Source organism: Bos indicus, chromosome 25 (genome assembly GCF_029378745.1).
Source record: "Bos indicus isolate NIAB-ARS_2022 breed Sahiwal x Tharparkar chromosome 25, NIAB-ARS_B.indTharparkar_mat_pri_1.0, whole genome shotgun sequence".
In the NCBI taxonomy this organism is placed as follows: domain Eukaryota; kingdom Metazoa; phylum Chordata; class Mammalia; order Artiodactyla; family Bovidae; genus Bos; species Bos indicus.
In genome coordinates this window covers 25,930,504-25,942,550 of record NC_091784.1, presented here as the reverse complement: position 1 = coordinate 25,942,550, position 12,047 = coordinate 25,930,504, and the positions used below count along the sequence as shown (strand labels likewise).

At 51.6% G+C, this 12,047-nt stretch overlaps 1 protein-coding gene and 1 non-coding gene across 8 annotated transcripts in view; one reads left to right on the top strand and one right to left on the bottom strand.

Moving 5' to 3' along the window:
* Positions 1-10,640, bottom strand: part of IL4R (interleukin 4 receptor) — a 50,049-nt gene extending 39,409 nt beyond the window's left edge. For 3 of the 7 annotated variants that reach the window (XM_070779841.1, XM_019987814.2, XM_019987813.2), the window contains exon 1: positions 10,507-10,618. The gene's annotated coding sequence lies outside the window, so the exon portion shown is untranslated. Of the gene's footprint in view, positions 1-10,506 lie in introns of all 7 variants that reach the window. The other 4 variants (XM_019987811.2, XM_070779844.1, XM_070779843.1 and 1 more) reach the window with 3 other exon arrangements.
* TRNAH-AUG (transfer RNA histidin (anticodon AUG)) lies at positions 3,701-3,771 on the top strand. Its single transcript has one exon. It is a non-coding gene; the product is annotated as a tRNA-His (tRNA).
* Positions 10,641-12,047: the final 1,407 nt, after the last annotated feature.

Genomic DNA, 12,047 nt, shown 5'->3' with positions numbered 1-12,047 from the left:
CGCACACACGCACACACACACACACACACTCTGTTTGCCCAGCCCTTGCAAGGAGCATGTCTTAACAGTAACCAGGACTTTGCCCCCTAGGCAAACCTGATAGGGCAGCACAGAGAAACGCTCCCTGCTCAAGGTCTCGGTCTGTAGACAGGCGGGGTTGGGGGTGGGGCTCTCCTTGGAGTTCTTTCTGTTGTCTTATTCCTTATCATTCTTGGCCCAGTCAGGGACACCTGTCAGTCATGTGGGGTGACCCATGTGGGCACGGACCCCAGGGCACCTAAGACACGGAAGCTTAACTATGAGCGTGGGCTTGGCACTAACTGGCTGGGAGACCTTGGCAAGCTGGGGTCCTTGGAGACCACAGAGCCTCGGTCTCCTTATCTGTGAAATGAGAGCAGGACCACTTTGCCTCCTGGGGTGGTTGAGGAGAGGCAAAGGGACCGTGGCTGGCATGGCTGGGCAAGGAGGCCTGGGGCAGAGCTGACGGGACAGGTGACAGAGCCCGTCTCCCAGCGCCAAGTGACCACTCTGCAACCCTGAGGACACGGCAAATGCCGCGACACACAGACGGGGTCTCAGAGTACACGCTGAGCGAAGGAAGCTGGGCTTGGAAGGGCGATATGTGCTCCATTTAGATAAAGTCCAAAAAGAGACAAACCAATCTTGGGGTTAGTGATGGGCAGAGTGTCCTGGGAGAGGGTGGGGCGGGAGAGAAACTGCTATGGGAAGTGCTGGTCATGCTTCGTTTCTTGATCAAGTTATACGTGCTCGTGTTTACTTTGTGAAGCTGGGCCTTTGCCTGCATGTACATTGCAATAAAAAGGAAAAGAAAAAAAAAAGATGGATGAGACGGAAAGGAAGAGAGCAGAGGAGAGTGCATAAGGTGATCAGGGTATGTCAGCAAAGGTCCCAGAACAGCCAGTTCTCAGGGCTGGTGGATCCCCAAAGACTCTGGAGTCCACAGTTGGTAAGACTGCAGGTCCCTCTAGGCCTTTGCACAGCGCCATCAACCCTCTAGCTACTTGCCCCCAAAGATGGGGCACTCACTCCTTCTGGGGGCAGCTTCCAGCCACCTCTCGTGGCCACAGACAGTCACCTCCCCCAGCATCAACTCAAACATCTAAGAGACTTCAGACACACGACCTCAGAGAGTAGAGAGGGGACAGTGGTGAGCGCATGTCCAGCCCTAACAGGCAGCCGCCCACCACTCTGCTTTGCACCACGTACCTGAAGGCCTAGGCCTCGCTAGGACTCTCGATTTTCCACAAGAAGCTAGAAATCCAGATTTTTAAGTATATTACTTTGATTTTTAAATGCTTGATTTTTAAAAACCACACACCACATTTGTGATCCCCTTTGGCTTACAACCACCAGCTGATGTCCTCTTGCAGGGGGTGGGCTGGGGTGGGGGTGGGCAGAGAGGTGAGTGTCCTGAGACGCCAGGACCCCCAACAAGAGGAAAGGAGCAACAGGTGAGACCCCCTGCACCTTCTCTAAGTCCAGCACCCCCAAACGTTCCTTCCTTCTGTCCCTCTGGGATGCAGTTGTTATGGTGGGGAGGGGAAGCAGGGCTAGAGGCACGCCATCACCGCCTACTCTTGTGTGGCTGAGCCGCAACACTTTTTCAGTGAGGAATTCCAAAATTTTGCAAGCCCCACTGCCTTCCTCCTCAGTGGGGGCAGGCAAGGGGAGGGCAAAGAACAGTCCTTACAGCTTCCCTGCCCCGCCCCACCGTCCCCCAATGTGCCACAGACTCCCCACTTCCCTTGGGCCATTTCCTCTGCCTCCCGGTGCCCTCCACCTACGCACCCTCAGAAAGTTCCTGGTCAAACCCTACTCTTTCCTCTGCCCACTTCAGAGCTCTGCCAGTCTCTCTGTCCCAATATCCTCTCCATTCTCATAAAGGGTGAAACATGCCTGTCATTACTCTGTCTTTCCAGGCTAAAAGTCCTCCAGGGCAAGGACTGTGTCTTACTCATCATGCCTCTTTGCAAACACGGGACGCAGCCAACGAATGCCTGCGAAACTGAAGTCGGCTGCCTCATCGTGGGTGTCCCCGAGGCTGCCTGGAGGTCAGCTCCCTCCTGGCCTTTGTACGTGCCATTCTCACCGCCCGGTGTGCTGGCCAATATTGACACTGAGTGACTAATATGAGTACAGGTATGTTTACAAGGTCTTTCATATTCACTATGTTATTATTTTCACAAAAACCCTAGAGAAGGGCAAAGCAAGTCATATCCCCATTTTATGGTTTAGGAAATTGAAGCCCAAAGAGGGCAAATGACTTGCCCAAGATTACTGAGCAAGTGAGTTGCAGAGCTGAGATGAAGATGCAAGTTTTGTTTTGCTTTTTAAAAAAAAAAAAAAAAAAAAACTCATCTGGGTACCAGAGCAGCGTCAAAGAAAAGTCCTACAACTTCAGAAGGGAAGAAAAGAAAATAATTGGAAAATTAGTCAAGGAAAATGCAAATAAAGATAACAGGTATAGAAATATTATTGTTGTTGCTGTTGTCTGTTGTTGTTTAGTTGCCAAGTCATGTCTGACTCTTTTGCGACCCACAGACTGTAACGCGCCAGGTTCCTGTGTCCATGGGATTTCCCAGGCAAGAATACTGGAGTAGGTTTCCTTCTCCATTTCCTTCTCCAGGAAGGATCCCAACCCAAAGATCAAACCCGTGTCTCCTGCATCGGCAGGTGGATTCTTTACCATTGAGTCCTATTAATACTGAATAAAATGGAATTCAAGGCATCAAAGTATTATTAAAAGAGAGAAAGGTAGCTGTTTTATATTGATAAAAGGAGCAACTCACCAAGAAGGTGTAAAAGTCATGAACCCTCTTCTAGTCATACATTCTATTTACATGCACCAGAAAACATAGCTTCCAAAAACGAAGCAAAACCTAAGGGCTTCCCTGGTGGTCCAGTGGTTAAGAATCCACCTTGCAGTGCAGGGGATGTGGCCTGAATTCCAGTCAGGGAACTAAGATCCCATGTGTCTTGGAGCAACTAAGCCTGTGTGCCTCAATCACTGAGCCTGCGTGCCACAACTAGAGAGCCTGTGTGCTTGTGCTGTGATGAAAGAGCTAAAACTTGATATAGCTAAATAAATAAATATCTTTTAAATGACAGAAGAAACTGAGAGCAGGTCAAGGAAAAATGAACAGAGCTTCCATTATAGTGGGAGATGAAGCAGGTAGAGAAAACTACATAAAAAACATGAAAAATACAAATGATATAATTAATAAACATGACCTAGATAGACATATTTTATAACTTTACACCCAGCCAGAAATACACATCTTTTCAACGACAAGAGGAACAGACAGAAAGACTGATCAGAAAATCCTACAAAGAAGATCTCAACAAATTCTCCATCACTGAGATCATAGAAGCTACAAATATTGACCACTATCCATAGAAATCAATAATCAAAATATAACTTAAAAATTCCATCCACCTTAAAAAACCATAAAGTATATAACAATTTTAATCAAAGAAGAAATGACCAACTATTTTAGTAGTGAATGACTTTGTGTTACAAGAACTGTGGAATAAAGTCATGGCAGTACTTAGAAAAAATTATAGCCTGAGGTAGATTTATTAGGGAACAAGAAAGACTGAGAACAATTGTTAGCCACAAACAAGGAGTCTCAGAATGGAAGAAACCCTTATTGACAGCAGCTCATGTAGAAGAGGGGCTTCCTGGGTGGCTCAGAGGTAAAGAATCTGCCTATGATGCAGGAGACCCAGGTTCGATCCCTGGGTTGGGAAGATCCCCTGGAGAAGGAAATGGCAATCCACTCCAGTATCCTTGTCTGAGAAATCTGATGGACAGAGGAGCCTGGTGGGCTATACAGTCCATAGGGTCACAAAAGAGTCGGTCACCACTCAGTGACAAAACAGTAGAAGGGAATTCTGGAGGATTTAGCTGACAAATCCAATACCAGCCCCAAGGGGAATGTGGCCACTACAAAGAAGGACGGCAGGTGATATCAACAGAGGTATGGGTTCCAGACCAAGCAGGTGATAGTCTCCCTCCTTTCTGACTGGGGAAGGCTTTGGGAGAGGCAATGGTTTGTATGTGGGGCTCCGACAACTGGATCACGTACAAAGCCAGACTGAACAGGAAGAATGACAATGAATTATGGCTGTGTTGTCTGAATGAGAGAACCATTAAGGGGACTTCCCTGGACGTCCAGTGGCTAAGACTCCATGCTCCCAATGCAGGGGGCCCAGGTTCAATCCCCTATCAGGGAACTAGATGCCACATGCCACAATTAAGACCTGGTGCAGCCAAATAGATAAATACATAAATATTGTTTTGAAAGGAATAGAGAACCATTGGGCTGGATTGGAGGGCAAAGCTAGAAAGTGAAAGCTCCTGGAAAGCTGAACTGGCTAACTCCCAGGAAACATCTCCTAGTTAGAGCTGTCCAACAGCAGGAATCTGGCTTCTAGAAGGCCTACTCCCCAGAAGCAAGACTGTTGGGAGGCCAGGGGCAAGGGTCGGTCTGTGGGCTTGGAGGGCTGCCCCCGCAGAGGACTGGCATCCCTCCTCTCCCTCTCCGGAGAAGTTCCATTTCCTCTTTTAAAAAGACAAAACACTTTTCTGGCTGTTTCTGGAAACCCTCAGGCCTTTCACAGTTCTCCAAAATAGTCCTTGGTGATTACACTCCCTTATTTCTAACCAAGAAACCTAGTTCTTTTAAACTCTGCTCCGTGGGCTGGACGGCTCAGAATAGTGGTTAAAGTTTGCATACTTTCCCAGCCCCAGATTTGAAAGCAGCTTCTGCCCCTTCCGAGTTGCGTCTCCAGGTTAAGACTCTTCCCTGAGCCTCAGTTTCCTCCCCAGGGAAATGGGGAGACACCCATGCGTCTACCTGCCTCCGTGTACCACAACGCCTGATAGGGGAGTCCGTCCCCCCACTGCCTGCACCCCCACCGTGCCCCCTCTGCTTTAAAGTGCCCTTCCTGTCTGACATGTTGGAGAGGATGCTCGCTGGCAAAATACTCTGTAAAATGATCTGCACAATGATCGGATCACCTGCGATCTCGAGCCTGGCCTGACCACGTGCACAAAGGTTGCTGAGCAGATCCATGGCAGGTGAGTACTAACAGTGGATGGTGATGGGTGGGCCTTTAGCACTTGAATAGTTTCCATGATGTGCTTAAACACAGTGGGAAAAGCTGAGGACGCTGGAGTTGTCGGGTTCACAGCTGTGTGACCCCCAGACAAGTTACTAAGTCCGCTGCCCTGTCTTTTTTTATATATATCTGTAAAATCTGGATAACAGCAGTTCCCACCTCGTACGGTTTCGGCACAAGATGAATGAGGCAATGCAGGTAGATGTCTGGCTCCCGCTGGCTTTCCTGACCTCTCTCCCCTCCCCTCTTCGCCTTGTTTCAATTCCGTCCAACCACATCAGCTTCCCTGTGCTGAGTCAGACACACCTCAGCCTTCGGCCGGGATCGCTCTTTCCCCAGATATCTGCCTGTCATTCTATTTTGGGTCTTAGCTCAAAAGTCACCTCCTCCACTAGACAGCCAGCCCCACGAGGACCCTTGCTTCTGTGTCAGTTGCTGCTGTGTCCACAGCCTCCACACACTTGCTGAGTTGACTGCAAGCAGCGAGCCCCACGCAGGCACTCGAGACAGCGTGCGTGCCTGTCACTTTTAGCTTTGCAAACGGGATCTGCAGGCTGGAGGCTGTTGGTGCCTTTGCAGTCCTGTTGCTCAGAACACCTCCTCCTTTTCAGGAAATCTGTTCCACCAAACCCCGGAGGGCCAGGCTTCTCCTCCCTTCACCAGGATCTGTCTCCTCCCTCTCTCCTGGAGGGAGAAGGAGGGGGACTCAGACACCAGCTCAGAGGGTGAGCTTGCCCAGTGAGTCAGAGCTCCCACGCCTGCTTCGGTGAAGACCTCGATTTAAGTGCCAGCGAGGAGGTGAGGAGGCCTGAGGGGGCCCCAAGAATGAGAATGAGTCAGTTGGAGGCAAACCCGAAACCTCAGAGGCATCACCACTTCTTGGAAAGGCACAGATGTGCGCACGTAGAACAGTGCACCCAGAGTGGGGGCAAGCAGCAGGCCCGGAAGTGGGGCCGGTGGGCTGGACAAGACCTTTTCTAGCATCCTCTGTGGTTTCCTCCATCTGGCCTGCTCCTCTAGGGCCCCTTGCCCTTCTAAATGTTCCTTCTCAGAGAGGCTCCCCCAACTCCGCCCGCATCCTGCTCTACTTTCTTCTGAGCGCTGTCGCTAGGGGACATGACACGACACTGCAGAAGACAGGTCCTCCCGCAGGAGTGTTTCCAAACTCAGAATTACTCAGATTAGAGAAAGGTCATCTTGTATAAAGCATACCACCCGTCATGACGATCCCTGCCCCCCACAGGGCCCGAGGAGCACCCTGTGACCAACCACATGTGTGTCTCTGCAGCAAGACACATGAGCCTTCACACCACGGGGAAGAAATGAGGACTCCAAACAGCCTCGTGTTTACTTCACGTCAGGTCTTGCTTCCAACTGAGTGACGAGAACACTTCCGGTTTTCAGAGCTTGTGGATTTCGAATGCTAGATAAGGAGTGTAGCTCTGTGCGCGTGTTTGTGTACTGCTTGTTTTCACAACTCGAGGTCAAATTCCTGGAGGACGAGGACTCTGTGCCAGTCCTCTGGCACCTTGCCTGGCATGTGTGTGTGTATGACTACGTTGCTTTAGTCGTGTCCGACGCTTTGTGACCCTATGGACTGGGTAGCCCACCAGGCTCCTCTGTCCAGGGGATGCTCCAGGCAAGAACACCTGGGAAGCCCCGCCTGGCACACAGGTGTTCAATAAATATCTGAAGAAGAAATGAATGAGGAAGTCGGGAGCTGGATGTGAAGAAGTGACTCTGTCCTCACTGGGGAGAGAAACAGCAATCACCAAGCCGTGGGCAAGGTCTCTCCAAAAAATCATCTCACAAATGCCACCCCTCCCCCCTCCAAATACCCATTTTACTGACAAGAAAACTGAGGCTGAGAGGTTAAGCAACTTCCTCCAGATCCCACAGACAGGAAGAGCAAGTTCACAATTGAATCTGGGGCCCCTGACTTAAAACCTGTGCCCTTCTCTCTGCCTCAGCCTCAGAGAAGCAAGGCAACCGGGAATACGGCCCATCAGACGCAGGGTCCCCTGGTCTCTCCAGGACCCCGCGCCTCCACTGGGGTCCTCCCATCCACACTCTTAACAGGGCAAGTTTGGACAATGTCTAGGCAAGCCATCATCCTCTCTTCTAGCCGAGCCAAAGGAAATCTGGTCAAACAACTCTGGGCGTGTTTCTGGCCCTAAGGAATGCTCCTTTCAGCCACCCCAGCAGACTGGCATGATGGGAAAGGAAAGCAGGTTCGAATCCCTCCATCTATCACTCCTAGATATACAACCTTAGGCAAGGCTACTGTGCACATCTCTGAGTCTTGGTTTTCTTACCTGTAAAATGGGTGGGTAGACTCAACGCCATCCAATGGGATTCATTTATTTGCTTAATAAATACACAGTGCTTACTGCACACCAGGCACTGTTCTGTATGCCTGATGCTTATGAATTCAGTTCATCACGACAAAAGGTATAAAGTAGTCATAATAATTTCACAAATGGGGAAACTAAGGTCCTGAGACAGTGGCTCCATAAGAAGTAACACATGGACATCCCTGTTCAGTGGTTAAGAATCTGCCTGTCAATGCAGAAGACATGCGTTCGATCCCTGGTCTGGGAAGATCTCACACGCCGCAGAGCAGCTAAGCCTGTGGACCACAACAATTGAGCCTGTGCTCTAGAGCCTGAAAGTGAAAGTGAAGTTGCTCGGTCCTGTCCAACTCTGTGCAACCCCATGGACTGTAGCCTACCAGGCGCCTCTGTCCATGGGATTTTCCAGGCGAGAGCACTGGAGTGGGTTGCTAGTAGCCGCAATTACTGAGCCCACACTCCACAACCACTGAAGTCCGTGCACCTAGAGCCTGTGCTCCACTGTAAGAGAAGCCACCACGATGAGAAGCCCTCACACTGCAACAAAGAGTAGCCCCTGCTCTCGCAACTAGAGAAAGCCCTCGCGGCAACAAAGACCCAGCTCAGCCATAAATAATAAATAAATAGAAGAATGAGCAGAGCCAGCATTTGAATCTGGGCGACCTGGCTCCAGAGTCCATGCTCTTAACCTCCAAGCTATACGTCTCGACAGGTACAACAGACATGAAGACTGACTGTGGATATACTGTGTGTTGGAAATTGCGCTGGGGAGCTTATGAAACATGATGTCATTAACAACTCACAGAAGCTCAGTTTTACAAATGTGAGGAAATGAAGCACCCAGGGGGCTTGCGTCTCTCCTCCACTCCCAGGTGGCATCGAGGGCAGTGGGCATTTGATCCCGAACTCTCTCCTGTGAACTCTCTCCTCCATCTGGGGGTAGGGATTGGGGGTGGGGGACGCTCGAGAAAAGGAGGTCCAGGAAAGGGTCTTTCTTCTCACATCCCTGATACTTCGTCTCAGCTTTTTTTTCTGGATCTGAGCACCAGGACATTGTAAATGCCTTCGGGGACAATTCCTGTCTCTGCCTGGGCTTTCTGCAACCCTGGGCTTTAGTTGTACAGCAAAACGCATCAGTCACTGAGTCACTGCCCAGAATTTGGAAATGCTCAGGTCATCCCAGACCTGCTGGGAACTGAGTGTGTTGTAATCAGGGCTACAGGCTAGTGCTTCTCCCTCCCTGAGAACTTCCCACAGCCTCCCCCCAAGATTTGACTCTAGAAATCCAGGGTGGGGGTCCACGAATCTGCATTGTGATTTTTATGGTTCGGGCAAAAGTAAAACACGTTGACCTACACTCCTCTCATGGCATGCAAGGCCTTTCATGACACGTCCCACCTTTCCATCCATCACTGGCTTTCCCCCCCTTCCCCCCATCCCTGCACGACCCCTTAGCCTTTATCTATGCTGTTCCCATTGCTCAGCATGCTGTTCCCTCTCATTGTGCCTCTACCAAGCTCCCCCACTCCTCTCCCAAGGCTGGCTCACAGGTCCCTGCTCCACGAAGTCCATCCCATTGCCTCATGAAGCTTGATCACCCTCACCTTATGCTTCCTTTCTTTCTCATAGCTCTCCCCTGCCCCCACAACCCCTTCACCCAGGGGGAGCTCCTTGAAGGCACACACCAGTGCCCTGAACAGCACTCAAGCAGTGCCCAGTGGGAGCCCAGTGAATGCTAACGAGTGAATGAATGGCTGGGGTAGGTCATCCCCCCTTCCACATCTCATCAGGCTCATCTGTACTCATGGTGGGTCTAGCTAGTTCAAGTGGCCTTTGCAGGACTCTGCAATGCCCTGACTGTGGGGGAAACCCAGACTAACATAAACCCGAGCCTCAGTTTCCCCACTGAACTGGAGGATTTTCGTAAAGGCTCCGATGTCCCAGCAAATACCTGGTGTTCCTTAAAGGCCACCCACAGGGGAAGAGCTGCGGGGGAGGAGTCACACCTCACAGAAGGCAAATGCTAGGGTTCCAACAGGGTAAGTGCTGGCCTGGGGGGTGATCTGTGAATCTTAGCAGCAGGCATCAAGTTTGCTGGTCCCCAGCGTCTCCTGATTATAAGAAATACAGATTTTGTTCAAGGAAAAGAAGGAGAAGAATCATCTAGATTCTGGGGTTGACTGAATCTGAACCTCACCAAAAAGAGCCTGGGAATGTGCATCTTAATAGAATCCCCTGGAGAATTTGTTCATAAAATAGTTTGACAAATTTTGTTGTTCTGTGGACTGCTCTGGCTCTGGTGCCAGAATGACTGGGTCTGAATCCTGCTCCACACTTGCCTTGTGGGCATCAGCTTGGGCGAGTCATTAAAGCTGCCTCTGCCTCAGCATTCCTCATTTGCAAAATGGCCACAATACGCACAGCGCACAGCGCACAGCGCACCAACCAGAAAGGCTATTTTGAGATTTAACTCAGAATACTTTCAATGCTCAGGACAGACCCATACAACCTAAGTTCCAGCAAATGTTCGCTATTATTGGGCCCATCTAGTATTCAAATAAGGAGAGCAAAGGTCGAAAGGCCTAGTTTCACTCGATTCTTTGATCCGGTCTCCAACTTCAGAGTTTTCAGAACTTTCCCCACCCATTCTCTCCCCGGAATCCTCACCAACTTCCTGTGCGCGGGCTGGGAGTGAGTACCCAGAGAAGAACCGGGAAGGGAGTTGGGGGGGAGGAGGGTGATGACCCAAGATCCGTCTCACCGCCACGCTCAAGACGCTCCCAAGCACCCAGGACTAGCCTCCCCAGACCTGCTTCAGCTGCGCCGAGCCGGACGGACGGAATCACAGCAGCCCCGCTCGCCGAGAAAAGCCGGCAAGTGGGCGATCCCCGCTGGGGATAGGGTGATCCCGGGGTCCCCGCCGCCGGCAGCCCAGCGCTCTCCCGGCCGCCACGACTCTCCCGGACCGATTCCCCCCACTTTTCACCCGTACGCGGGCGCCGGGTCCTACCTGCGCGCTCCAGGTCCATTCGCCGCGCCGGCCCCAGAGCGGGAAGTAGGGGACCCCCCGGGAGGCCGTCCCTGCCCTGGCCGCGCCGCTCGGGGTTTTCCTGGGCGTCTGGCGAGCCCGCCCCGCTTCCTGCGCCCCGCCCCGTGCCCGCCCATTGGCCTGCGCCGCCCCGCCCCCAGCACCCCGCGCTCCCTTGGGCGCCCTCCCGGTGGGGCCGCCGCAGGTCCCGGCAGCGTCCCTGTCCCCTCAGTCCCCGCAGTCCGAAGGGCTTCCGATTTCTCCAGGAGGCGACCCCAGCGCCTGGGCCCCGCGGCCACGGGAGATAACACCCCAGCCAAGAGAACTCCGCAGGGCTTCCCCTCGCTTTCAGAATAAAATCCCAGCTCCCGGACTTGGTATCAGCCCGTCCGTCGCCTCGGGCCCTGCCATTCCCGCTGAGGCCCCCAGCTGCCTCTTTCCGCAAGAGGGCAGGTGCATGCAGGATTGGGGGGCTGGGCATCTTGAAGCCTGCTCCCTTTTCCGATAAGCCCAACTTCTCCTGAATGCGGATGTGTGTTCTTCCCTTCAACAAATGTTTTCGGAGCGCCTACCATATGCAGGATTCCAGAAAATTCTAGATAGTAAAACAATTCTTCAATTAATAGTACCGTCTGGCAGCCCCCTTTCTAAGGCGCTGCATATATTAATATTAACTGCCAGCTACCCTGTGAGGGAGCTATAGTGCTGTCCCCCAGTTTTTTAGATGGGAAAACCGAGGCACAGAGCCTTTGTGGAGAAACTTGTTCAGAATCATGCAGCCGGTGTGGGGTTCGAACCCAGGCACCATGGATCACTAATCCCTTAAAAGCAACATCTTAAAAGTCGTGATGGAGCCCAGAAGGTAGGGGAAAAACAGTAAATGAATAAAATATTTCAGGTAACAAAAGCTACCAAGAAGAGAGTAAAACAGAGAGAGAGAGAGAGAGAGAGAGAGAGAGAGAGAGAGAGAGAGACCTGTCTCCTCCCCAGGGACGAAAGATTTGAGCTCCGAGCCTAAGGAGGACAGGGGCTAGACTAGTTTAGAAGGGGGAACAACCAGTGCAAAAGTCTTGGGATAGGAACCAACTTAGCATATTGGAGGAATTGCTTGGAGGTCAGGTTGACTGGAGAGCCCTCAGGAGGGGAGAGGGGAAGAAGGTCAGGTCGGAGGTATGCAGACTTAGGCTGGACAGTGCCGGGGTCCCTTTGTAAACCTGACCTTTTGCTCCGTCTTGGTGTCTCTGAGTTTGTGGGTGACCCAGGCAGTAAAAGAATCTGTGCATCTGCCTGCAATGAGGGAATCCCAGGTTCAATCCCTGGGTCGGGAAGATCCATTGAAGAAGGGAATGGCAACCCAACTCAGTATTCTTGCCTGGAGAATTCCATGGACAGAGGAGCCTGGTGGGCTACAGCCCGTGGGGTTGCAAAGAGTCGGACATGACTGAACAACTGGCATTTATCCAGAGATGGCAGAAGCCTCACATTAGAAATGTACGGCCTGAGCTGTCTGCCCTCCTCTCCTC